Source organism: Pinus tabuliformis, chromosome Q (assembly GCF_031772625.1).
Source record: "Pinus tabuliformis cultivar Carrire ecotype Pingquan chromosome Q, CPIR1, whole genome shotgun sequence".
Classification (NCBI taxonomy): domain Eukaryota; kingdom Viridiplantae; phylum Streptophyta; class Pinopsida; order Pinales; family Pinaceae; genus Pinus; species Pinus tabuliformis.
Genome location: NC_142296.1, coordinates 345,880,662 through 345,907,237, shown reverse-complemented (window position 1 = coordinate 345,907,237; position 26,576 = coordinate 345,880,662). Strand labels below are relative to the sequence as shown.

The following is a 26,576-nucleotide window of genomic DNA, read 5'->3' as shown; positions in this document are numbered from 1 at the left end:
CTGGTAATAAACCCTCTCTTTTACATCTTAGGGTATTTGGATGTGATGCATATGTACATGTTCGAAAGGAGAAAATAACCAAGTTGGATAGTAAATCTGAAAGGTGCATCCTTATTGGGTATAAATATGGTTTAAAATGTTATAAGATTTGAAACCCAGAAATAAGGAAGGTTATTTAAAGTCAAGATGTGATGTTTAGAGAGGTTAAAGATGTTATTAAACATGAAGTCCTGCCAAAGGAAACTGAGAAGATAGAGTTTTAGCTAAAGGAGGAAGAATCAGACTCTATAGCGGAACATGAATTAGAAGATGAAGAGACACAAACTCCAGTTATGAGGAGATCAGTTCGAGAAAGAGGGCAACCAAAAAGGTATAGTCCATCTGATTTCTATTTAAATTTTTCTTTATCTATTACTGATGATGATCCCAAAAATGTCATGGAGGTAGTAGATTCAAAGGATGCAAAACTCTGGAAAGAGGCCATGGTTGATGAAATGGCATATTTGGACAAAAATGAGGCTTGGGATCTGGTGGAGTTGTCGGCTAGAAGGAAACCCATTGGAAGCAAATGGGTGTTTAAGAAGAAGATGAATTCAGAAGGCAAGATGGAGAAATAAAAAGCTCGGTTGGTAGCAAAAGGTTATTCTCCGGTGTCAGTAATTGATTTTGGTGATATTTTTTCTCCTGTTGCCAAGGTAGCTTCTATTGGATTACTTTTTTCTGTTGTTGCTACTTTTGATTTTGAGGTAGAACAAATGGATGTGAAGACAACATTTCTTCATAGGGATCTGGAAAAAGAGATCTACAACAAGCAACCTAGTGGATTTATGGTGAAGGGAAAGAAATAACCGGTATGCAGGTTTAAAAAGTTGTTGTACGGGTTAAAACAATCACTAAGAATATCGTATCAAAAATTTGATACATTTATATAGGGACTTGGCTTCACTAGAAGTAAAACAAATCACTATGTGTACTTTAAATTAATTGGTGACCGTGCTATATATTTGGTCATGTATGTGGATGATATATAGTTGATTGGAAATAACAAAGAAATTGTCTAGGATTTGAAGTCCTAATTGTCCTCCAAATTCGACATGAAGGATATTGGTGTTGCAAACTATATTTTGGGCATGGAAAATAAACAAGATCAGGCAAAGAGGAAGCTTTAGTTAAACCAAAGGAAGTATGTCAAGACAATAATGCAGAGGTTTCATATGGAGGATAGTAAATTAGTGAAGGTTCTTATTCTTGTAGGTGTAATATTATTTGCTAAATAGTGTCCCAAGACACAATAAGAGGAAGAAGACATGTCCCATGTTCTATACACAAGTGCAATTGGTAGCCTAATGTATGCAATGGTTTGTACTAGACCATACATTGTACATGCAGTGGGAGTATTGCACAGGTTTATGTCAAAACTAGGGAAGGAGCATTGGACATCAATGAAGAGGGTTTTTAGGTATTTGCGTGGCACTAGTGATTATGGTCTGTGCTACTAAGGAAGACAAGGATTGGAAAGAGTTTTGGATATATTTGGCTTTGTTGATGCAAAATCTTCTTGAGATATGAATCAGAGAAGATCTACAAGTGGGTATGTGTTTAACCTATTTGGAGGTGTAGTGAGTTCGATGAGCAAGAGACAATATGTAGTAGAACTTTCAACTAAAGAGGAAGAATATATGGCAGCTACCCATGCAAGAAACGAAGCAATTTGGTTGCAGAGATTGTGTTCAAGTACGGGGTTAGTACAACGAGCTATAAGGATATACTATGACATCCAAAGTGTGCTTTTCTTGGCAAAGAACCTTGCTTATCAGTCAAAGACAAATCACATTGATGTTGAGTATCATTTTATGATGGATATGGTTGAAAACAAAAAGGTGTTGCTAGTAAAGGTGGACACTTTGAAGAATGTTGCAGATGCATTGATGAATCCTATGAGCATTGAGAATTTTTATTAGTGTAGAGAAACAATGGACGTTGTAGGGTTGGACAAATGATTAAGCTCTCCTGTGACCCCCTGTGTGGAAAAGAAAAAAAACAAGTCAGAGAATGTTGGATGTGTGTTATATTCTTTCCACGATTAGTCACACGCACAGGGGCTCCATAGGGGGGGAAGAGGCCCCTCTATCAGGGGGTTTCAGGGGGGAGGTATCCCCCACTGTACGGGGTCTAGGGAAATGCCCTAGGAATTCTTTTTTGGACCCTATATTAGGTGGGTGGACCTACCTATGTTTTTGTGCATGGGTTTTGCACATGGTTTTGGGAATCATGGCTTCTTCCCATGGTATTTTGTAGATCTAGTCAAGGGAACTACGGTTATATTCTAATATAGGGTTAATGGATTGGGGTTTATTAATGCTTCGACATGTATATATATGTATTATATCATTGAAAGAAACATAATTAAAAATCAATTAGGTAGTCCTAGTTTCGGCATCCATGAGAAAATCTCTATGTATTTGTTTTGTGTTTAACACCATTGTATATTTTTTTGTTTTTAAGAACTAGTTTGCAGGTAATTCCTATACAGGGTTAAACCCTACAGGTGAGATCCTTCTCTAGAATATTATTAAATGCTTCCACTATACCATTGGCCTGAAGATGGTAGGGTCTTCTCTTATGATGTTGAATGAGGAACTCCTGAGTTAAGGTTACTGTTAGCGCTCGAATCTGCCTCAGGCTGAGGAAGGAAAAATCCAAGGCAACATCAAACCACTTAGCCTCGTAGCTAGCCCTACGAGGACAGGAGAGGGCTCTCTCCAGTCTATCTCAGCAAAAAGTTTTCTAAAAGGGGCTGAGATGACTTTAAAAGAAACTGATTTTAGGCTAGTAAATTGATAAAAAAGGGGTTTTTAATAAAATGATGGGGTTTTTCTGGGCTGCATGGGGCAAAGAAACAGCTTGAACAGAGAAATGTAATCAAAAACATAGATTGTCTCCTGAGGCAAGGTAGGCAAGAAAGTTTAACATCAAATTGAGATTAAATGGAATGGCAAGACTGCTGAGGAGCTGACAAGGGCATAGAGGATGAATCCTTGTCAAACAGAAGAAAACATTAAATATGAACAAACTTAAAGGCAGAGCATACAAAATATGAATTCTACCTTAACACTTCATTTTTTCAATTGGAAATGATCATGAAATGAAATGAACACATAACAGGCTACATATGAAACAAAGGATGACACAAATGTTAAATTTCATACCACAGGAATCTCAGGGGTCAAAGCTACATTTTTTATTAAAATCTCTGTCAAACAGCTGTACAATGAAACCCTCTGTTCTCCACCAGCTCTCAGAATTCTCTCTCTCTCTCTTTTAAATGATTTTTTAATACATTAAATAAACTATGCTAGGGGAAAAACAAATCGACCCCAAAATAGGGGCGTTGTTTCACCTGCAATTATAAAAATAGAAAAGAGCGTTTCCTCTATTCTAAAATAAAACAGCGTCCCTCTAAAAATTCTCTGATGGCTGAAAAACTAGAGCGCAGATCCTGTTGAATCATTAACTGAAGTCCTTAGTAGGAGATCGTTTTCTATTTTTCTGTTGTGGTCGATGTCTTCGTGGTGTTTGGTCCTTTACTTTTCACTTTCGCTTTCTGTTTGAAATCTTTAACAATTTCACAATTGTGCATATTATGCCAGTTGTATTCGTTGAATGCTCTTATCTGCCTGAAAATACTCATAGAATCTCTCAATCTAATGATTCTTCATAAAACTTGGAAATGTCATGTAGTCGTAGCCTACAAATGAGTTAACTGTCCTTTGATGAAGGAAATTCTGCCACCTATTTAACCGGCTATCTTTTTGAGGGTGAAGAAAACAAGCTGCTAGCACCAAGTGAAGGACTACCCTTTGGTTTTATTTCAAATCCGGCAGCATCCTTGGAAGTACTCCCTGTGTCTATGCTCTCATGGCATATGCCTTCCATGTTACCACTTGCCCAAATATGCTGCAGTTCCCACAGGCCTCTTTGATCTTAATTGTTGGACTGCCTTCATCAAGAATCTTGCTACCTGTAGAAGCAGAACTGTGTTATCTCCTTCATATGTGCACGCAGGAACATATACAGCAAACAGCTCTGGAAGCCCACTACTGCACAAGTACCCATGTCCACCACAAAGCTTACGACAATCTTCAATGCCATCCGCAGTCACTGATGTCGTCAATGACTTTAACCCAGCAGTGCATGCATGTGCCTCGGCCAATGTTGAGAAATCCTTTGCTCCCAAACGTTTTGTTACATCCAAGTGTAGCCATTTCATCCATTCACTCACGAATCGGAAGGCATAAGCTGTAGCCAGCAAGGGAAAGAGCCTGACCTGAATTTCAGGACCACCAGCCTGTGAACCAAATTGTCGTCTAACAGCACTGTATCTCACAGCAATGCAAACTGCCCGGGAGAGGTAATTAAAAGCATCTGAGACAATTGTTTGTCGCACATAAACCATGGTTCCATAAAGAAGCTGCCTAGGGACATCAGAATGCAGATATTTTCCTTCCCTAGTAACTTTAGAAAGCCGCATTAGCATTTGCTTGCGTGGTATCCAAACATGATCAAATCTTAGCAGCCCATTATCCATGGTATTATATGCACCATTTCCAAAATTCATACCAATATCAGCAACTGTAACTCCTGGAAGTGATTGGTGATCTTCAAGGCTGCGTATTTGAACAATGAAACCATGCACACCGTAGTCATGACCATCAGTTATGAGGCGAGCATATACAATTGCATGTGTTGATACTTTTCCTAAGCCTCCTGGCCATCACTTGGTCGAAGTCAAAGTTGGGCTATTTAAAACAAATTCATCAATATTTGGATCAAACGTTGCAGTTGTCTCAAGACCTTGGACATTTGGAATCATGGCCCATCTCCGTTTGTGCATAACAACCAATTATTTGCATTTTATTTGCAAGAGGAAGCCACTCCTGCTGCTGCTCTTCATTTTCCTGCCCCTTTATAGCTGGTATAAACATTCCCCAGTGAAGATCTGTATATGCAGGTTCATCAACAAAAAACCTTAGACTTGATGCTTCCTCTTCTGAAAGTCGGAGATCTACAATGAGTTTCCATGCATGGCCTGCTTTGTTCAGTGTTTTTCTAAACAATTCTTTGAGACTCAATCTTGGGCGATCATCTTTGAGAAACACCTGAGGGCTCAACTTAGACCCATAAGTCCCAAACATGCCTTCAGAAAGTAAGTGCTGAAAGTTGGATACAGCCCCCTTGAATTGGCCACTATTAAACATGCATTTCAAGCTTTCTGGAAGTCCAGAACGATCGACAGAAGAAAGATATTTCACCAGATGCCTTTGCTCGTCTTCCAATTACATTTGTTTTCTCCAGCCTATCTGCTTGGTGAGGAACATACCTCCGGAAAAATACAAATATTAATGTTGTTGTTATTGCTCAGAAATTATCCTGGTTGTGGAAGGAGATCTCTGAGAAGTACACTGGTAGCATGGCAGCGTATTTACATAAGATTTGAGGAGACGAAGTCTAACAGTTACGATAGTATCATTGATAAAATGAGTTCCTTGATCACTTGTTAAACTTCTTAGGAAACCAAACCCGGTAATAATATTTTAAAAAATAAAGCAAGTTGTAGTACTAGTGCTACAATATTTCAATGGAGCAACCTCTTCCAACCTTTTGAGATAGTTGGTTGTAATAATATATATATATATATATATATCTTGTGAATGTTGTGCACGAGGGTTGATAGGTCCAATGAAATAAATCGCCCACTTCTCAAAATCCTGTAATGTTCAAACTAGATGTAATGTAATTTCATCTCGCTGAGAAGGTCTCCCACCCTCTGAAAGACATCACATATTTTAACAAACTCTTTGAAATCCTTAAACAAAGTCAGCCACCATAATCTTGCTTGTAGTACCTTGCAGGCAATTAATTTTCCTCCAACATGACCTCTCACAACTCCACTATGAAATTCACATAGAATTTCATCCCTTTCGTGGCTAAAAACACATATGCAAAGAATAATATCAAGGCCTAATTTATATAATTTCCATGCAATAAGTTGATAATCAACTGCTCTAACCACCAGGTACCTCTTCCGTGTTGTTGAATAATTTCGAGGACAAGTACCAATAGTTAAGGAGATGAAAATGTCTTCTATATAATCGGCAACAACATCAACTTGGAATAAATCAACACCAGGGAGTTTATCATCAACAGAGCCTCCATATTCTCTTGAATCTAAGTGAGAACGATGATATATTCCCACATTGGTTCATCCAAGCTTGACAATAACCTCAAAATCAAAATCTTTAAATAACAACAACCAACAATAGATTGTTCCCTCTAGCACAGGCTTATTAACCAAATATTTCAAGGTTTAATGATCTATAAATAATTTAAAGTGCTCTCCCAACAAATAATAATAGAAATTTTGGAGAGAATATACCATTGGCAAGGATTTGCACTCATTCATAGTAGTAATTACATTTTTCATTAGATAATTTTATGCAGACAAAGTATATGGGATGGTCCATATTCCCTTCTCTTGGTTGCACCAAAGAAACACCAAGAGCAGTTTTGGAAACATCAACATGTACATAGAACGCCTTATTCTAATCATGGTAGACTAGAATCAGATAAATTTCCATTTTTTCCTTTAGTGTCTCGAATGCAACATCGCATTGGGAATTCCATTCAAACGGCTCAAACTTTTTCAAAACATTTTCCAATGGGGTAGTAATAAAAGCCTAGTTACGCATGAACATGTGATAATAACCTATGTGTCCAATAGTAGATCTAAGTTGTTTAACACTTGTTGGAGGTGGCATGTTGAGGATCACAACAACTTTGGTTGGATCAACTAAAACACAAACCTTACAAACAACATGCCCCAATAAGTTTCCAAATGGTACAACAAATATACACTTCTTTAGATTAAGAGAAATATGTAACTGTCTACATCAATCAAACATCACCCTTAGAAAACTTGAGTGCTTCTTCAATAGAGTTTAAATAGTCCAATCATCCATATATACTTCTAGAAACGTGTGTATATACTCTCAGGAGGTTGCAATAACAATTTTGGAAAAGGACGCAGGTGCATTCTTTTGGCCAAACGACATCACATGATACACGTATGACCCCCATTCGATAGTAAAAGTAGTGTTCTTCTTATCTTCCTATACAATTTATACTTGGTTATAACCTAAAGCCCCATCTATGAAATAATAAGCTTCTTGCCCTGCAACACTATCGAAGACCTCATCATTAAAAGAGGTAGGAAATTACTCATGGACACGTGCATTGTTTAAGCTACAATAATAAACAAAAACTTTGATCTCCTCATAATCCTTCTTATCTTGGATGACTATGGGACTTATCCGCTCAGCTTCATCCACTATGAAAATGAGTCTTGCTATTAGCATCTTGTTTTTCTCCCTCTTGACTTTATCCTTGACCTTAGGATTCAAGTGATATGGACGGTGATTCACCATACATGCATCTAGCTTCAAAACTATTTTCAACTCCCTAATATCTTCATTAATACCTGTCATCTTTGAAATTGATGTAGGAAGCAAGTCCTCATATTCATTGAGCAGGTCAAAGCTTTCATTGGTTGTCTTCTCATGCCAATAGTCTTCTATGGATGCCAACTTAGGCTTCTTATTAGAACCTATATTAATTTTTTTTAGCTTCAAGGGATGAACATAAGGAGCATCATGAGGGGCTTCATCCTTGATGATTCATTTTCCTTCAATATCCTTACAAGAAAGATGGCTCAAGCCCTCCAAATTATCCTCATCTAGTTCCTTATCAACTTTTTCGCAAGCAACAACCATATGGAAACATGAGTCAGGTAGAGTTTTACAACCTCTATTATCAAGGAATTTCACAAGGGGAATCCCAGTAGGAAATAAAACTCACTTAACAACATTCAAAGATTCTTCAAGTTGGTAGTATTCATCTGATAAATTTAAATCAACATAAAACTAATAATTCAACTCATCCTAGTTAGAATTTTGTCTCTTCATTTCTCCCTTCAAATAAAGTGATGTACCCACATTTCAGCCAGTAACTTGTTCTTCTCCCATGATACAACATAGGCATCAACATGATTTTCGGGACTAGTATGACCTTGATACAAGGGAATAATATGGACTCTATTTTTTAGCTCAACAAATATACATAAAAGAGCATAATTTGCCATCTCTCAATATGGAATATTGTTTCGATGTCTAGCCCACCACCGAGTAGGAGTAGCTTGCAACACAACATCCATTAAGGGAAATATTTGTTCGTTTGCAACAATGAGCTCAATATCTCATACAAAAGCATCTACATGAACAATATTATCAAATATAGGATAATATCTTACCTATTTTCCAATCCATCGAGAATATTGAAAAGTTGTGCATATTCTAGAATATAACTCGTGATCCCCTTGTTTCCATTCTTCAAGCACAACATCAAAATTTTCTTTTGTGTTCTGAATAATTCACCAACTGAGAAATACATCCATTGAAGGGTCGATATAGTATTATCTTTTTCTTATGTTCAACTAATACAATTGGTCGAGGACATTAGAGTCTTTTTCATCATCAATAAGCTCTGTGTGTCTAGGACCCTGATAAGGATCCAAAGGTTGAATAACCCTAACTCCGTAAACTTTGAAAGTCATAGTTTATCTCTTCAAATGAATGATGAAATAGTTTTCAAAAGCCCAATCACCTCCTAATATAGATTCATATGGATCTTTATCTTCAATGATATCAACAACTTCAAAATCTGCATAAGTCTTAACACTTGCAATGTTTACTTCTATGTCTTCCAATCGACCAATGGAAAAGATGTAATATTGGTTAGCCATCCATAGCTAAATTAGAGAAAACACTAATTTAGTCTTTCCCAATGCCTCCCATGTCTCCTTATGTAAAATATTAACATCCAACCCAAAGTCCAAAATAGTGTCATTTATTTGATACGAGCATCAATCCAAAACTCTCTCTCAGTTCTCCTTTTGTTGTGCCTACCCCTCCTACCATGACGCTATGGTAAATTTATTAAGATAGGCTACTTTGGTAGCTATTCATCTCTCATGAACCCATTTAACTTCTTCCACAACTAATGTGAGAGATGTTCATCATTTAGGATACCAAAAAATAATTGAAACCACATTATAACAGGCTTGGCAGATTCTGAAGAAAATAGAGAACTAATTGGTGATCTTTTGTCAAAGAATAAGACTTGTCCCTTTTCTGATCCCATAATTTTAGGACTCTGAGAGGAAGAAGCTATCTCGATGAAGATATCTACAAAATCCTTATAGTACCTCCTCTATTGAAAAAAACCATATTCAGCTTACAAAGGCTCAACGCTTTTTATGATACATTGTTTAGAAAACTCCTTGTCAACACTAGTCCTAGTGCCCCCTCGGGTAACAATATTAATATTTGGTTGTTGGAATTATTTTGTTTTTTTCAGCTCAAAAATAATTAGATTAGCTCCTCCTTGTCAATTATTCTCCTCCCATTGAGAAATCAATTCTAGAAAGTCTTTTGTTGCATGAATATTGGCCTAGTAGTGTGAACACCATGGGAATTTTTGTGATGGAAAGTCCCTAGCTATATGTCCCTTATCATCACAATTATTAAATATAGATGACCTTCTTCCACCAGTTCTTCCTCCTCTATAGCTCGCACTTCCTCTTTCGTGAGTGGATTCATTGACTCAGAAAGCGTAGTGATCCAATCGATTAACGAGAGCATCCAAATCTCTACAATGGTCAGTATTGTGTGTGGGAGATACATAGGACTCACAAAAAATGGAGTTAGGAACATTGGAATACTTATGTAGTATAAGGGATAATCGAGGTGAATTACCATAAAAATATCACAATATTAATTGGAAGATGTACCATGTTGGTTTGGAAAACCATGATACTAAGTATGTCCTTGAAAAGGAATAGTTGATGATACTTGTGAAACTCCTTTGAAGGTATTTTCTTTGGAGGAGAAGGTCCTGGTGGAACATGGGAGGGTCTCGTACCCCACAATATTTGACACTCTATGACATGATGTCCCTTTGTGTAGAAATTGGTGCACCAAACCTAAGGACGAGAAAGTTTTAGAGTATTCATCTACTTCAATATTTTAGTCAGAATAATAATTTGGTTCTATAAATCATTCAAAGTAGAATCGGTAGAGGTGGAACTTGGTTAAAGTAGCCCAAATATTCCACCATAGCTTCAATTTTCATTGCTTTCTCTAAGGCTTCTTGCAAGGAATTAATCTTCTATTGTGTCAAAGGTATTCTTGTTAAGGGAAGTAAAGCTTGAATAAACCATTATTTTTTATGATCTAGACAAATAAGATGAGTCAATTTCCCCACAACATATTTAAACCTCTACATACACTCCAATATAGAATCTCCTTATTTATGCATAATATCTCGCAACTCAGTCAAACCCTGCTACTTAGTCTGAGGCAGTTTTAATTCCTTAATAAACTCATCCCTTAGTGTATCCATCGATAAATTTTGAATAGTTGTTGGAACTTTCATGTACGATTTAAGACATCTTCCCCTCGATGTATTTTACAACTTAGCTAACTTAGTCATATCCACAGTTCCTCTAAACCTCCATATGGCCTCACATAAATATCAATATTTCTCTACATCCTCATCCCCGCGGTCGTAAAACTCAGGGTACTGGGTGAAGGAACCCTCTGCATTTCTAGCCATTGGAATAAAGCTAGGAAATACTGAAACAAATCCTTGTAGACAAGGTTGAGAAATATTCCCCAAATTATACTAACCACTACTAGAAACACTTTTGATTGAATCTACATTTTGAAACTTCAAAGTTTTAACAAGCTTGGAAAGGAACCTTATCAAATTATTATAGAGCACTAGGAGAAGGGATGGAGGAGAAAAAACCATGATGCTACCATGCATAACATTGAATTTATCAGAGACATCATCCTCACGAAATCACCTTCTCATCACAAAATTCATGTCTTAATTTGCAGTGGCACTCAGATCCATCTTTGCAATATTTGGGCTTGGTCTTTTAGCTTCACCTGATTCCTGGTGAACACCTGATTCCTCGTCTAGATTTCGTTCCTCTACTATAGCTAACATATCCTCTCAATCCTCCCTTCCGTAACTCTACGCTGGCCACCACTTCTCCTATCTACTTCATCTACCTTCGTCTCCTTCAAATATCTTACATCATTATTTCTCTCCATTCCTCTGATATACACGTCCTTATTATTTACCTTAAATCTCTTGGATTCTACCTCTCTTTCCCATTCGTTACAACTCTCTCTTAGCTTCTGCAATAGGTCATAATATCCCCCAAGACCCTCCCCCTAGTACAAGGGTTTTAAGTTACGATATTAGTTGAAGGAAACCGTATCAATATTTCTTCCACCAATAAGATCTTGATCCACAAAGGAATTTATTTAACATTCATCCGCTTAACCCAAATTTGAAGACCACTTATGCTTTTGAAAAGGACTTATGGTTCTTTGCAATGAACTCAATAATATATCCCTCCAAGGTAGATTACTCCTAGAAATTGATGCCTTTGGTAATCTCATGATCCAACCGATGTAAGGAAACTAGAACTATTGTAGTTCAATTGTGATAAAGCTTACCAACATTCTGATCTCATAAAGAATTGTGCAACTTATGTAGCCACTAATATAATTTCTCAAGGAACTTAGCCCATAATATCTCATATTAGTCACAGGTAGTTTCAATGAAAAATTTCTCATCACGAACGAAGTCCATATTCTTTTGTTGTAATTGTGCTTGTTTAAGAATCAAAGAATCACACTTTTCGTCCCACTACTCTTGAATACTTCTCTTTAAAATCCTACTCACCATTATCAGAAATCCAAATTAATTTTCGAGTCCTGGCAATGGAACCATTTGTTGATGAAAATTTATTGCAAACACCATGGTTCCGCTTAGGGAGCCAACAAAGGGATCCATGGTCTAGCTTTGTACCAACATTTTCGATTCTCCACAAGGGAAGAAATTCTCACCCGAAGCACTGCCAGGATTTCAATGGATTGTTGTTATTTTATAAGGTGAGATGATATATTTCACCAATCATATATAAATAAACAACCATTAAACCATCATAGAGTGAATCAAGAATTAATATACATGAGAGAGAATAAAAATGACATTATGTATACATATAAACATGAATGTGAAATTTTTTAAGTAGGTATATGCACACATAAATGCTTGCATGAAACAACAAATCTCCCTGCAAACAATCCCCCCTAATTCTTATTATTAGGCCAAATATCCATTACAATTATAGATTTGCAGCATCACAACTAAATCTTTCACAGACTATCCACTGAAACATTAATTACAGACATAATATACAACATCACACCATGAGGATAGATTTTAGTAGTATGTTGGCTTTTTCCTCTTATCCTCTCTCTCGCGCAACTTGCCTTACAACTCTTTATATAACTTGGACTATTTGATGGTATCAATCAATCTTCTCCCTTGATGTGATCTAACTTAACTAACGCATCTTGACACAATCAACTTTAGTTATCCTTTAACTTGATCAGTTCTATTTCACGCTTGCTTGATGTTTTCAAGCATTCTTTTTTGCTTTCTTGATGATTTCCAAGATAAATACTTGGTCCACTTACCCTTTTTCCCACTTACCGTTTTCTTATTTTCGCTATTGATTTTTTATTACTTTAGCCATTCTTTTTTCAGCTCTCCCTTTCTCTTTTTTGTGACTCCTTTCTGCTCAAAATTGTCAAAAAAATGAAGGACCTAACAGAGCCTGAAGAACCTGATATTAGTCAAGGTCATCAAGATATTTAAGTTTTTGATAGTTTCACACACCCAACCATAAACCAATGGTTGGTTGAGCCATAGATGAGAAATCCATATCAGCCAATAATGTTTCCTATCCTATGACATCAAGCTCATCAAAGATGACATATTATGTGATGTTTCCCCACTTGAAGTTTATTGTGTTATTTTAGGACAACCCTATATGTGGAAATGCCATGTTTTTTATGAGTCTCATCTATGTGGTATCATTACTACTCTAGGAGGTCAGATCTATAGTGTATTAGAGGTAGTTCCAACTATTGCAATTTCATTGATCTTAGCAAAATAGTGCTAAGATATAATCTCCCAGAATATAATTTTTTCCTCTTCATGGTTCCATCATAAGGTGAAAGGAAGGTCATTACAACCACCATAGTCTAAACATTGGGTGTCTCTACACAATAGAAGTAGATGGACAAGATTGTAGACATATATAGATATCTTCGCCCCACTTTTGGGGGTCCCTCTACCCTGCTATTTCAAGCATTCAATTAAATTTATACCTAGTTCTCCTTTACCTAGTGGCCCAATATATAGAATATCCCTCTTAGATAATGAGGAAATAAAACATCATATTCATGAAATCATCCAAAAGGGTCACATTTGACTAGGCTCCTCACTTTGTGGGAGTCCAATTGTATTGGTGTAGAAGGAGGATGGAACATTGAGACCTTGTATTGATTATAGATCCCTAAACAAAATAAATGTCAAGAATAGATATCTAATTTGATGGATTGATGACCCTCTTGATCAGCTTAAGGGTACGAATTTCTCCAGTAATAATGATATGAAGTTAGGCTACCACCAAGTTCCAATTGAACAAACTGATGTATGAAAGACAAACTTCAAACCTAAAGAAGGGATTTTTGAGTGGTTAGTCATGTCCTTTGGATTGACTAATGATACAAAAGCATTAAGGAGGATGATAATTGATATCATATGGTTGTTCACAAACTCTTTTGTGATTTTATATTTGGATGACATCCTCAACTTCATCATAACTTGGGAAGAACATTTGCAGCACATTGAGTAGGTCTTTAGCACCCTACAACAACAAAAGTTGTATGTTAATTTGGGGAAATGCTCATTTGGAAAGAAAGGATTTCAATATTTGGGATACATTGTGTATGAACATGGGGTGCATGTGGACCTAGACAAGATCCAAGTCATTCAAAGAGTGTCCAACCTTGACAACTCTAACTGAACTTTGTAGCTTCTTGCGCCTTGCTAACTTCTACTGAAGGTTCATGTTGGGGTTCTCTCATATTACTTGGCCCTTAAGTCAAGTGACCAAGGGTTGAGCTAAAGAATTTTTTTCCTATTTTGAGTCACAAGAAAAAGCATTTGAGGATTAGAAACACTTCCTTTTCTTTGTGCCAATCCTTAATAAAGAATTTTGATGGCCTATCATAGTGAAATATTGTCTGATATTTTTTGAAGATACTCCACCTATGACAAGGATATGTACTCGATTGTGTAGGCATGCTAGCAGTGAAAGAATTATGTTATGGGGAAGGAGATGATCATCCACATTGATCCCATGCATCTACAATTCATACAAACATAAGAGAATTTATAGAATGACACCATTATAAATGGTCCATACCCACAACAATTTGACTTGAACATAAAATACAAAAGGTTAGCACTAATCATGTTGTAGACTACCTCAGTTAGCTCCCTATTGGTGCTAACCATAGTTCTTAACTCTTGTGTGCATGATACCTCCAGCTGGTCACAATTATACAACAACGACTTTAACTTTGCTACCATATACCAAATGTATATTACGAGAAAACAAGTTCTAGAATTCCACCTCCGAGATGTGATATTGTGTTATCTAGGCCCTTTTGTGTTCCTTCAATAAAACATGTGAAGTTGATTTAGGAGGCACATTATAGTCGGCTGGTAGGGCACTTTGGTATTGTTGTAGGGAAAAGTATCCGACTCGGATGACCCTATCCCACTCTAAGGGTGATAGTACCTCAGCAACAACTGTAAAGAAAACTACTTAAGGTTTACTTCTTTATGAAAGCAAAAGAGATTAGATAAATGCACTAACCGTTGCCTTGCGCTTAATGTCGAATCCAAACTCTTCTTTATGGATGCTTGCTCCCAGCTCCTTGCTCTATTGCTAACCCAGCTACAGTGAGATCCTGCAAAATAGCAAAGAAGGAAATTACAAGCAACATGCAATCATAACTGATTCATAGATTAGTGTAAATCAAATATACAATCATCACAATATATCATTGAAACAAGAGCATATAGAAGAACCTCAATAGCTTTTATTAATGAAGAAGTAAAGGTTCTGAGAGTGTTACAACCATTGAAGGTCCTAATCCAGCAACACTTCCCAGCAGGAATAATTTCTCCTCTTCACCTCTCTCAAGCAATCACCCAATATCTCTATAGTGAAACCAACAGCATATCATTACTTTGCACAAAATTCCAGCCTCCTGAGCTCATAGGAGAGAGCTCAATATATAGATGAATTGAGAAAGGATGAGTCAGCTTGTAACTGATGTGTAGCTGCCTTGTGTCCTCTCTCTCTTCAGTTGATCTTTAGTTGATCTTCAGTTCTTGAGTCCACTTGGAGAACCTTGCTTCCACTTGGAGAAACAGAGCCTCTGACTCATCACAAGGCGAAATCCCTGATCCAAGTGTCATTTTTGGAGCAATGACTCAGTGTGCCACTTGTCCCATCTCGCTCAGCGCAGGTGGCCTTTGTTCCACTTGCTTTGCAACGCAGGTACACCATGGAGGATCTGAGTTTCAGCGCAGAAGCCTAGTGGAGCACCTGCTTTGATTTCAGGATTGCTTGTTTTTGAGTGTTTTCAGGTGGAGAACTGATCTGAGAGCTGTTGGTTTGCTGACCTTGTTCCTCTAGGGGTAGGAACATCATGTTTAAGGAACTTTGGATCCCTTGGATTATTGACAATTCATGCTTGTTGCTGTAAGGCACAAAATTGTCTATAACAGATGCCCCCTAAAGTATGAGGTCGTTTATCGGGTGAAATGCTTTATTGAGAGGATCCGAAGTTCATTCAATCTGCTGAGAAGTGTCCTGTAATAAGATACAATACAATACATTATTTTTCATACATTTTCATGATCTAGCTGAGGCGGGCATTCCCATGCTCAGCTTTATAAATACATTTTGGTACATAGAACAGACGATCGTCTGATTGTAGACTGATAATTCTCTGTTGAAATTATCATCCTTTGAGAAGGATGATCATCTGCTGTAATGATGTACATATCAAATGTCTTTATGTCCTGAATATATATCGCAGCCCGGATGGATGAAACTAGATCCGGGGTCTTCAATCTCTTCCGATCTTCACTCGATGTACAAGTCGATCCATGTGAGAATTTATTGAAGTCGAACATGGAAAGACATCGCTTGATTACCGGTCAATGATGTAAACCGTTAACAAGCGCGAGAGGAATCACCGATAAGGATGATGACCCTCAAGGTACGGCAGTACAATTCACATGGTGGGAATAAAGGACTTGGCGTCGACCACCATGCAAAATCTTCTGGTCGAAGGTCATTGATGTATACCTGTCGCCGGAAGTGAGAAACTTGCCATTGAGGCATGTAAGCTTCAAAGTACTAAAGGGGGTGTTCCTAGATCAACTCCTTGGATAATGAGCTGATGTCGACAAGGAGCGATCCGTCAAAGGAGGGCCTTAATGAATCCCACATCAGTGACACGGAACGGAGCTAGTGATTGTGATGAGGTGAAAACAAACTGTGATGTATGATTTAGGGTGGCAGCCATGAAGTGGATGAAGGATAATGTATGGCAGTGGATGGGACACAGTTGACTCTTTGCAGAACCACATCTCTTGAACATATAATGACACTGATGTGATGGATTGGTAGCATTACCCCAATTGTGGATGGTGTGGCAAGGACCATGGTTATGAGACCGGTGAATGAAACAACCCAACCCGATGTGATACGGAGGACAAAGTGTCATGTTCAAGAGCGACTTGCTACCATTAATGCTGTGAGCTTCTCCCAATTTTTCCCCAGTCATTGCTGACCAGTACTTCTTTATTTTTGTCAAGCTTGAGGAGGATAACATATGCTTGTTCTATAACCTGCCCTTCGGGCAAGCCCATCGCTATGTTTTAACGAGCCTAGCGATAGGGAAACTCGTTCTCGTCTAAAGACAAGTTTGTCGCTATTTAATCATTTTAACGAGTCTAACGACAAGGAAAACTCGGTCCTTTTCATTTTTAGAGAGTCTGAAAAGGTACGGAAAGTTAACTCCAAAATTCCTTTTTCGTCATCTAATCCCTTAAGTCCGAAAAAGTATAAAACAATACAAAAGGGATGAATTTTCGATTTCTTTAACGAGCCGAACAAAACAAGCGCTCGGTCTTTTTGTGCAATAATCCCTCAGGTCCAAAAAGATTAAAATCTAGAGGAGGGATAGCTCTTCCGGTCCTTTTAACGAGCTGGAAGGCCAAAACTCGGCAAACTTTTCATATTTTACGAGTCAGTGAAAAGAGCTCAAAGAAGACTCGTCTTTTGAGGAACGAGTGATAAACAGGGATAGCAGCAGATTCCAGGTACAGGTTGGAATTTTCCAATCACGGCAGTGTCACAAGGATGGCTAAGTGAAATCACTCTTCGCAGCTGTTCCTCAAAATGGGTAAACAAACATATGGAGATGAACGATTGGCCACATGAACGGATGGAGGTGACGGTATATAAACACGATCAAGGGCTTTGATATGGCTGTCAAAGGTTACATTTCTCAAGGTTATTTACCGGTTCATTTTTTCTGGGTGAGCTTGAACTGTTAGGGAAAGATTGCTCACAATTTATGTTTATTTTTTAACGAGCATGAACTCTATACAAAAACTGCTCGATTTCTTGCGTTTATTTTTTAACGAGCATGAACATTGCTAAAACTGCTCGATTATATGGTTTACTTTTGATTTTTACCATAATTAGCTTCTCTTTTTCATTGATAGCACTGCATTTTCAATTTGCTGCAACAAACTAGTTAGAAATGAGTAATATTTACTTGTAAATGAGATTAACACATTAATATTTACCTTGAATTGCGTAAGAAAGCAAATAAAAAGGGTTTTTTACCTCTCATTTTACCATTTCATTTGCATTTTGCTTGTTGGAGCTTTGGAGGAGCCTCTTTCCCCTCGATTTTCATCAGCTGATTCCAGGAGATTCTGCGGACGATTTTCGGTGCCGTTTGGACCAGGTAGGAGCTAAACCTTAGCTCTTCATTTTCATGGTTTCATTTTCCTGTTTTATGCCTGTTTTGCTGTTCTATTGAGCCTCTGGGGTTTTGCCAGGGCGCCCTCTGATCAACGCAGGTTCCCCATTCGAGAACTGCGTTGGGATCTAAGCTGCTTGAAGGCAACTTGTCCCCCAACGCAGGTAGTACACTGGGCACCTGCTTTGGGGCATAAAAGCAACAATTTTTTACAGATTTTGATGAAATTTTCGCCAGTTTTTCATCAATTTCAGGAGCTGACTCATTCTCTTGTTTGTTTTGCAGGGATTCTTGAACAAGATGGCCCTAACATGGCGAGAACGAGAACATGAAGAAGAAGATATGATTGCCCTTCATGATCCTGTTACGGTGGGCGCATTACGAGACTGTGGTTTACTGAAGTTTTTCCGTATCTCTAGCATGAGAGCACAGATTTCACTACTGCAGTACTTGCTTGATGCTTGGGATCCTGTTAACCAAGTATTCCAGATCAGGAACAAACCTATTCCATTGACTGTGACAGATATTTACTTCTTGACTGGCCTGTCAAGGCGGGGTGCCCCTATTTCTTTATCAGGTACAGTTCGGGGGAATGATTCCGTGAGAGATTATGTCCGCCAGTATTGCAGGGAGGGGCCCCAGCGGAGCAGAGACGGCAAGGTGGTTATCCGTGATGTTACTAGCAGGCCTCTCAAGTCCATTCTGTATACTCTTGGTAGGATGGCCGGTAGCGCATCTTTACATGTTGCCAACAGGTCTCATATGCAGCACGCCTTGGAATGTCTCCAACCGAAGATCTTCAACTGGAGTGATGCAGTGCTTAGTCAGATGAAAAATCAATTGAACAAGGTGAAGGACGGGAAGCTGAAGAACTTTGGTTTTGGTTCGATTCTGACTGCCTTCACCTTGGAGAAGATTCCTCTGATGTAACCTCAGTACATTGATCTCGGAGTGCCTTCTCCTATCGAGCCACGTATGCAGCGATGGGTCGATCACATGTCCAGACACGCAGGTCAATCCCAGATTTCTTTCAATGCTGCTTTCTTCAGGTGGTTCGATCGCCAGGAGATGTCTTTTTCCGAGTACCCATATGTTGGTATGGATTTCCGAGGTGATCCGGATATGGTACTGCCAGACGGTGCTCAGTGGGATGCTACTGGTAAGAACTTCAACAATATTACCGTTCATTGTTTTTATTTATAATGTTCTTGTGCTTTATTCTATCAAGACTTTAATTGAACTCATGTGTGCTTGCAGATGTCGGTCCTGTTCGTCCGGCATTTCATCCGAGACCACCTGTTACTGCTCCGGCAGAGGAACCTGCTCGGAGAGTTATTATCCGTGATCTTAGCCACACAGAGACCCTTACAGCTGTGTAGGGGCAGGTTGAGAACCTTACCCGTGGTCTTCCGGACGTACAAATTGACGAGTTACCTTTACCGATGCAGCAGCATACTATCGGTGTACCTAGACGATGGACCCGTCTTCTGCGCATGATAGCACAGACTGTGGCTTACTATCAGGAGCATCACTAGGCTAGGGTGCCCCCTAGCATTTTGAGTTTTTAGGTCATATGACCAATTTTGTCTCGGTTACAGAACATTATGTATGAACTTTATGAACAGCTTATATATATATTTTGATTTTCGAGTCTTATTCTGGTTGATTTGGATGATTCATATGTACACTTTTTATGATGTGTCCCTTTTATAAATGTTGCAAATGTCTATCTAACACATAGTTTGCCAATGAGTCAATTAATGTGTTTAGATTTCTTGAAATATGTTGATATTGAATTGAATCAAATCGTCTTTCCAAGATCTTTACTCTTAGGAACATGCGATAAATAGCTGGATTACGAACAGAATATATACCATTGAGTTGTAGTACTACGAGCTGTGAGTCTAGCCTGACAATTAGTCGGCGTATGCCTCGTGTGATGGCATCAGAGAGTAGTTCTATCAACGCGCTATATTCAGCAATGTTATTCGTTGATTGCCCAATACATACACCTCTGAAACTTACTAACTTGCCACTTGGATCAAAAATGGCCCATGCTGCGGAGGATAGGTTCCGCGAACTACGACTTGCTCCGTCGGCATATCCAACACATGTCTCCATAAGGTTTGACATCTGCAACGAATGAAAAGGGGAATCACTCAACCAGAACAAGAACTTTGGCGAAAGCAAAATACAACAAAAGCATGCAGGTTACTATTTAAGCATAGTAACGCTTGAGGTACAGCCCGTTCCGGGGCTGCGCTAGTGGAATTCCGTCGTAATCTATTAACTCGTAGGCTCCTTTTGCTAACACTCTTTTAACAATATAGGGGCCCATCCATAAGGAATTGAATTTACCTGCTCCTAATTTATCGGATTCTTGGTCATAAAGCAAGACCAAATCACCTTCTGAGAAGACATGGGGTTTGACATTTTTGTCGAACTGAGCCTTGACTCGTTTCTTATGGGCTTCGTTAGCCAAAGTGGCATCACGACGGGTTTCATCCAATTGGATTAATTCCAAGAAACGAGCCTCTTCTTCCGAAGTTCCGGGGAGGAGATCAATTGCGAGTTTAAGCGACGAAATTTCACACTGGATCGGTAAGACTGCTTCTAGACCGTACACCAATTGGAAAGGTGTGAAACCGGTCGCGTTTCTTACCGAGGTTTGGTAGGCCCACAAGGCTGCATATAGGATTAGGTGCCATCTTCTTTTATGAACTCCGATCATCCTCTGCAACATACGCTTCAGGACCTTGTTGATTGCTTCAACTTGTCCGTTGGCTTGTGGATAATACGGAGTAGAGCTGTCATGAGATAGCCCTAGTTTGGCAGCTAATTCGACCATCATGTGATTGCGAAAATGCGATCCATGATCTGTAACTATAGCCTGGGGTACACCGAACCTGGCGACTACATGATTGAAAAAGAATAGGGCAGCTGTTTCACCAGTATTATCCAATGTAGGCATCGCCTCCGCCCATTTGGTAAAATAGTCAACTGCGACTATAATATACCCATGCCCCCCGGTCGAGGTGGGGTTACATTGCATGAAATCGATGCCCCATTTGGTGAAAGGCCCAACCGCAACTATTGGTTGCAGTGGTGCGGGTGGTCTTCTGGTTTTGCTATCAAAGATTTGGCAGGAATGACAACTTCGGACTGCGATTATGCAATCTTTGAACATTGTTGGCCAAAAATATCCTGCTCTTAATATCTTTTGGGCTGTAGCGAAACCTGATTGATGCCCCCCACACGGGCCTGAATGACACTCATTCAGGGCTTTTTCGGCTTCTTCATGGGTGAGACACCTCCTCAGAACGGTATCGATACCACGACGGTAAAGAGTATCACCGACGATCATGTAGTCTTTTGCTTGGTATCATATACGTTTCTGTTCGGAGTGCGAGGTGTCAGGCCGAAACTTTTGGGTTTGGAGATAGATAATTATATCTCCATACCATTCATCGCTTGCAGATATCAGAAATAAAGTCTCGTCCACTATTGACTCCTTGGAAGTTTCGTCGTTGGACGATGATGGGAGATTGCATAATAATTCTGCGAATACCAGAGCTTTCTTTGACTTGGATTTCACAAATTCCAGATCAAACTCTTGAAGGATCGCTATCCATTTGGAATATTTGCCCCCCAGCAACTCTCGCGACAGTATATAAGTCATGGGGTTGCAATCTGACAGAATGGTAGTTTTCCTAAAGAGGATATAATGTCGAAATCTCTGTACCGCTTGAACAGCAGCGAGTGCTAGCTTTTCAACGTAAGAATATTTACTTTCTGTATCATTTAAGTTTTTACTTAAATAATATACAGGATGTTCAACTCCATCGACTTCTTGTACTAAAACCATCGCAATGGTTGTATCTGCCGCAGCTAGATACAGGTTAAAATCCCTAAGATAATCTGGGGCGTACATTAATGATGCTTTTACTAGGGACTCTTTCAAAGCGTCAAAGGAAGCTTGCGCAACCTGGTCCCAATCGAAGGGTACATCCTTTTTCAAAAGACATGTATAACCTTTAGCAAGTTCTGCGTAATTTGGAATGAACCTCCTCAGAAAGTTTGCTTTCCCTTGGAGTTTCTGAATCTGAAGCAAATTCGAAGGTGGAGGCAAATTAATGATTGCCTTAACCTTACAGGGGTCGAGACGAATCCCATCTTTAGAGACTACAAAGCCAAGTAAACGACTAGAACCGACGCAAAACACACATTTGTGAGGGTTGAGTCTTATCTTGTAGTGTCGGCAACGTAGAAATATCGCTCTTAAATGCTGCGGATGATCAGTCCGCTTTCGCGAATGAGCCGGAAGATCGTCGAGATATGGTTGAACAATGCTCTTGATGTCATGGAAGGCGTAATTCATAGCCCTCTGAAAATTTTCCCCTGCGTTCTTCAAGCCAAAGGGTAATTTTCGATAAGCGAATGTGCCCCACGGACATATAAATGCAGTCTTTGACTGGTCCTGTGGGCGGATATTTATTTGATTATACCCAGAAAATCCATCCATAAAGGAAAAGATTTCACATCCGGCGCATTCATCAATTATCTGGTCGATGAAGGGTGTAGGGTAGTTGTCCTTCAGACAAGCTTGGTTTACATCCCTATAATCGACGCACACTCTTATCGTCCCTTGTTTTTTCATAACAGGGACAATATTCGATACCCAATCGGTTAGAGGAACCGGGTAGATGAATCCAGCATGGAGAAGTTTCTCAACTTCTGCTTTAATGGCAGCGGCTTTCTTAGGGTGCACCTGTCGAAGCCGTTGTCTTACTGGTTTGACATCAGGATACATTTTAATTTCATGTTCAACGATACTCGAGTCGATGCCTGGCATTTCATCATATGACCAAGCAAAGACATCTCTAAAATCACGAAAGAGAGCGTTATATATTTCCAGTTCTGAAGGGGAACAACCTTTGCCAACATGAATATTCTCTACAACATCAGGTTTTGTCGAGATATTTATGGCTATAGTCTCTTCAATATTTGATAAGTTTCGCTCGGAATCCACCGTGTTTACAGTATTTGTTAGGAATTCAAAGACTGAAGGGTGGTAAAGATCTTTCTGAGTATCTTCTTCGTATTCTGGAAGAAGGGAACGATGGTGGTGATCATTCCATGGTGCCCCCTCAATCATCATTGATTGTAAGATTCCTTCGTCAGTCCCATGTACTTTCGTCCAAGGATCTAATGGGGTACCATATTCTCTAGATCTATCTACCCAGACGCTCGATGAGCGTTGATTCGGGTTCGCCTCCCATGTGTGAAACATTGATTGCTACAATATTTCAATGGGGCTTGGTGGCAAAACCATTGCATGATCCATAGCGACTCTGCCTTCTGTGATTTTCAAGGTGGATACCATATTGCATGTTGCTACAAATGGTACATTTCCTATGGAAATAGGAGGTGGTAGCGCGAAAGTTCCCATCATAGTGGGATCTTTCAACAGACCTACTCCGATATCTTGAATCGATCGGTCGCTGCCATGGATCATGGGAACGCTTCCTGTAACTTGTGAACCATTAGGGAGGAAGTTTTGTTGATCGACGACCGTAATCCCTCCTTCAAAGGGGAATGCGATCTTCCTAAAATAAGTCGACACAACAGCTTGCATGGCATAAATCCATGGTCTTCCCAGTAGGATGTTATAGTCAAGATTGCCATCAATGACTTCAACATCTATTTCTACTGTTTTGCCCCCTAGTTCAACTTTCAAGTTACTAAGGATATCGTAAGGGGTATATATCCTTCCGTCGAATGCTTTTAGTGTTGTCGATGATCGCGACAAGGTTGGAGATCCTAAAGTTTTCCAGCAACTCATCGACATAATACATGTCGATGCCCCCTCATCAATAATCGTTCTATGAACTGTCTTGTTGAGGGCTTTCACTTGGACGAGGAAAGCTAGTTGAGCTGGTAACTGAGGATCATACCCTTTGTGATCGAAGGATACCAGATTGGAATCTTTAGGATCCACCCCACCAATTGCTGATAACAATGCCTGCCTTTGGGATGGGCAATGTTGTAGTACCTCAAGAGTCGACATAGCAGATGGCGATTGCGCCAAATCTTCTACTATGTTATAATGCTGTGCCGCTCTGGCACGAGGATTAAATGTCGACTTGTGTACTACTCCCTTTGGCGGTTTTATCGTTAATTCATGCGTGATGGGGGGTACAACTTCTGCCGAAGTTGTTGTCGAACTGCTAGGTTGATCTTTACCTTTGTCGTTCGACACCTGTGGATTCCCATAATCTTTGTTCCTTGTCAAAATCAACGCATCATTTTGCTGTTTCGAAATCGACAACATAAGTACTTGAGACGGGGAAGCGTTTCCACTATCAACCAGATTTTGACCTGGGTTAGGAAATTGATCACTTGACACAGTTGAGGTATGAGGACTTTTAAAGAACCTCTTTAGCTCAGCTTTGAATGGGCAATCCTTAGTGTTGTGATCTTTGTCATCGCATATTTGACATGGATACCGTTTCCTATTCCCAGGAGGGTTTGAAGAATTTTTCTTAGGAGATGACTCACCTTGTTTATTTTTCTTCCCTTTGTTTTGATTCTTCTTGCTTCCTGGTTGATTGTTTTCTTTGCCCTTATCTGTCGATACGGCATTTACTTCCGAAGCAAGAACTTCTTCATGCGCATTTTGATTCGAATCCTTACGGGCCTTCTTTTGATGGGTCTTTTTTGGATTCGTGTTTGCCGTGCCAATCACGCCATCACCGGCATGAGAGTCATTGTTTGATTTAGGAGGAGGAGGGATTGAAAACTCTGGTCTAGGGGCGTCTGGTATTTTGTCATAGAGCGTGCCGGACTAAGTATATACTAAGTCCAAATATTGTGCACGAGCGATAACCTGCTCTTCTGTTACGACTCCTCCCTTTGCCACATCTTCCGTTACGGCCGGAAGTAACGAATTTATAAACCACTCAGCTAAAAGCTGATCAGGAACGTATGTTTTAACCATTCTTCGTCGACGTCGCCACTCATGTATATGATTTGATATATGAGTTGCGGTTGTCTGTTTGAAATTAGTCAATATCTCTGTTCCCGTTTCATACCTTATTGGTAATTGAAAGTGGGTTAAGAATGTTGTGGCAAGGGAGCTAAAATTGTCGAACGAAGCTCTAGGCAATTCTATATACCATTTTGCCGCTGGACCTGTCAATGTCCTCTGAAAGAGGCGAAGCCTTATCGAATCGTCATTTAAAGTGTTCGACGAACACCATAGATGAAATGTCATCACATGATTCGACGGGTCTTCACCTGGATTTCCATTGAATTTAGGAATGTCAGATGGAAGTTTGTGCAGGATCACTGGCCACCATGGGGCGTAAGCAATTGGATCATTGGTTAACCGATGTAAATCAGGCAACTCTAAAGTCGCCACGAATGGTAACTGTTGATTCAAGTTAGGTGAAGCGTAACCAGGGTACGATGGAATCGCTTGAACAGTTGGTCTTTGCATACCAGCATAATGGAGTTGATGTTGGTATGACTGATACGGTTGATGGACTTGACCACTATAAAGTGGTTGATTTTGACCATTTTGGATATATGGTTGTCCCGTATTCGCAAAGATTTGCTGTTCAGAACCCTGGTACACTTGTTGGAATTGCGGTTGTTGGTATTGCACTATCCACGGTTGCGACACCATGGGTTGTTGCGCTATACTAACCATTGGACCAAGATGTGGGGTAGTTGTACCCGACTGTACTTGTGTTACCCCACCAGTAGGCGATTGTGGTTGGGTCGCAGGGTCAAGGGGCTGTTGCATGAGAACCTGAGAAATCTGAGGTTGACATACAATAGGCATTGTTTGAACTTGCGACACGGTCACAATAGCCGGTGTAGTTGGGATGTTTATCACAGATACACACTGTTGCATAGAATATACAACTCTTGGTGGCTGGGATAGCATAGGTACCCAACTACTCGTTGCAATTCCACCATAACTTGAATAAGGTTGAGAACTCCCGTATGGGTACCCTCCCGGAGGGGGTAATGAAAGGGCATACTGCCCCCCATACGGTAGCAATCCAGAACTCAAGGCAATTGATTGTCCTGGAGGACTGGATGGCCTAATTAGATTCCCAAAAGGGTCAATTTGGTGAGTCTCACCATGAGAGTTACCAGACATTACTCCGGAACAAACAGGAACAGACCATACTGTCGAGATAGTCTCTTGGTGGACTCCTTCTGGCGATTGAGAGCTAGTTGGGACAGATGGTATGCCGGCGAACATTGTTGGATTTGCAGCAGGTAATTCTGCCGTCGCCGTGTCATTTGACACAGTCCTAGATGTTGACGGTTGTTCAGACATTTTTAGTCTATCCAATTGATCGCCTAGTGATTCTACAGGAACTTCCACTGGTGATGGACAAACTTTCGTTGTAGCAGGAAATAGAGTGACCCCTACTC

General features: G+C 39.5%; 1 pseudogene; it reads right to left on the bottom strand.

Moving 5' to 3' along the window:
• Positions 1–3,937: 3,937 nt before the first annotated feature.
• Positions 3,938–5,195, bottom strand: LOC149219605 (peroxisomal acyl-coenzyme A oxidase 1 pseudogene; annotated as a pseudogene).
• Positions 5,196–26,576: the final 21,381 nt, after the last annotated feature.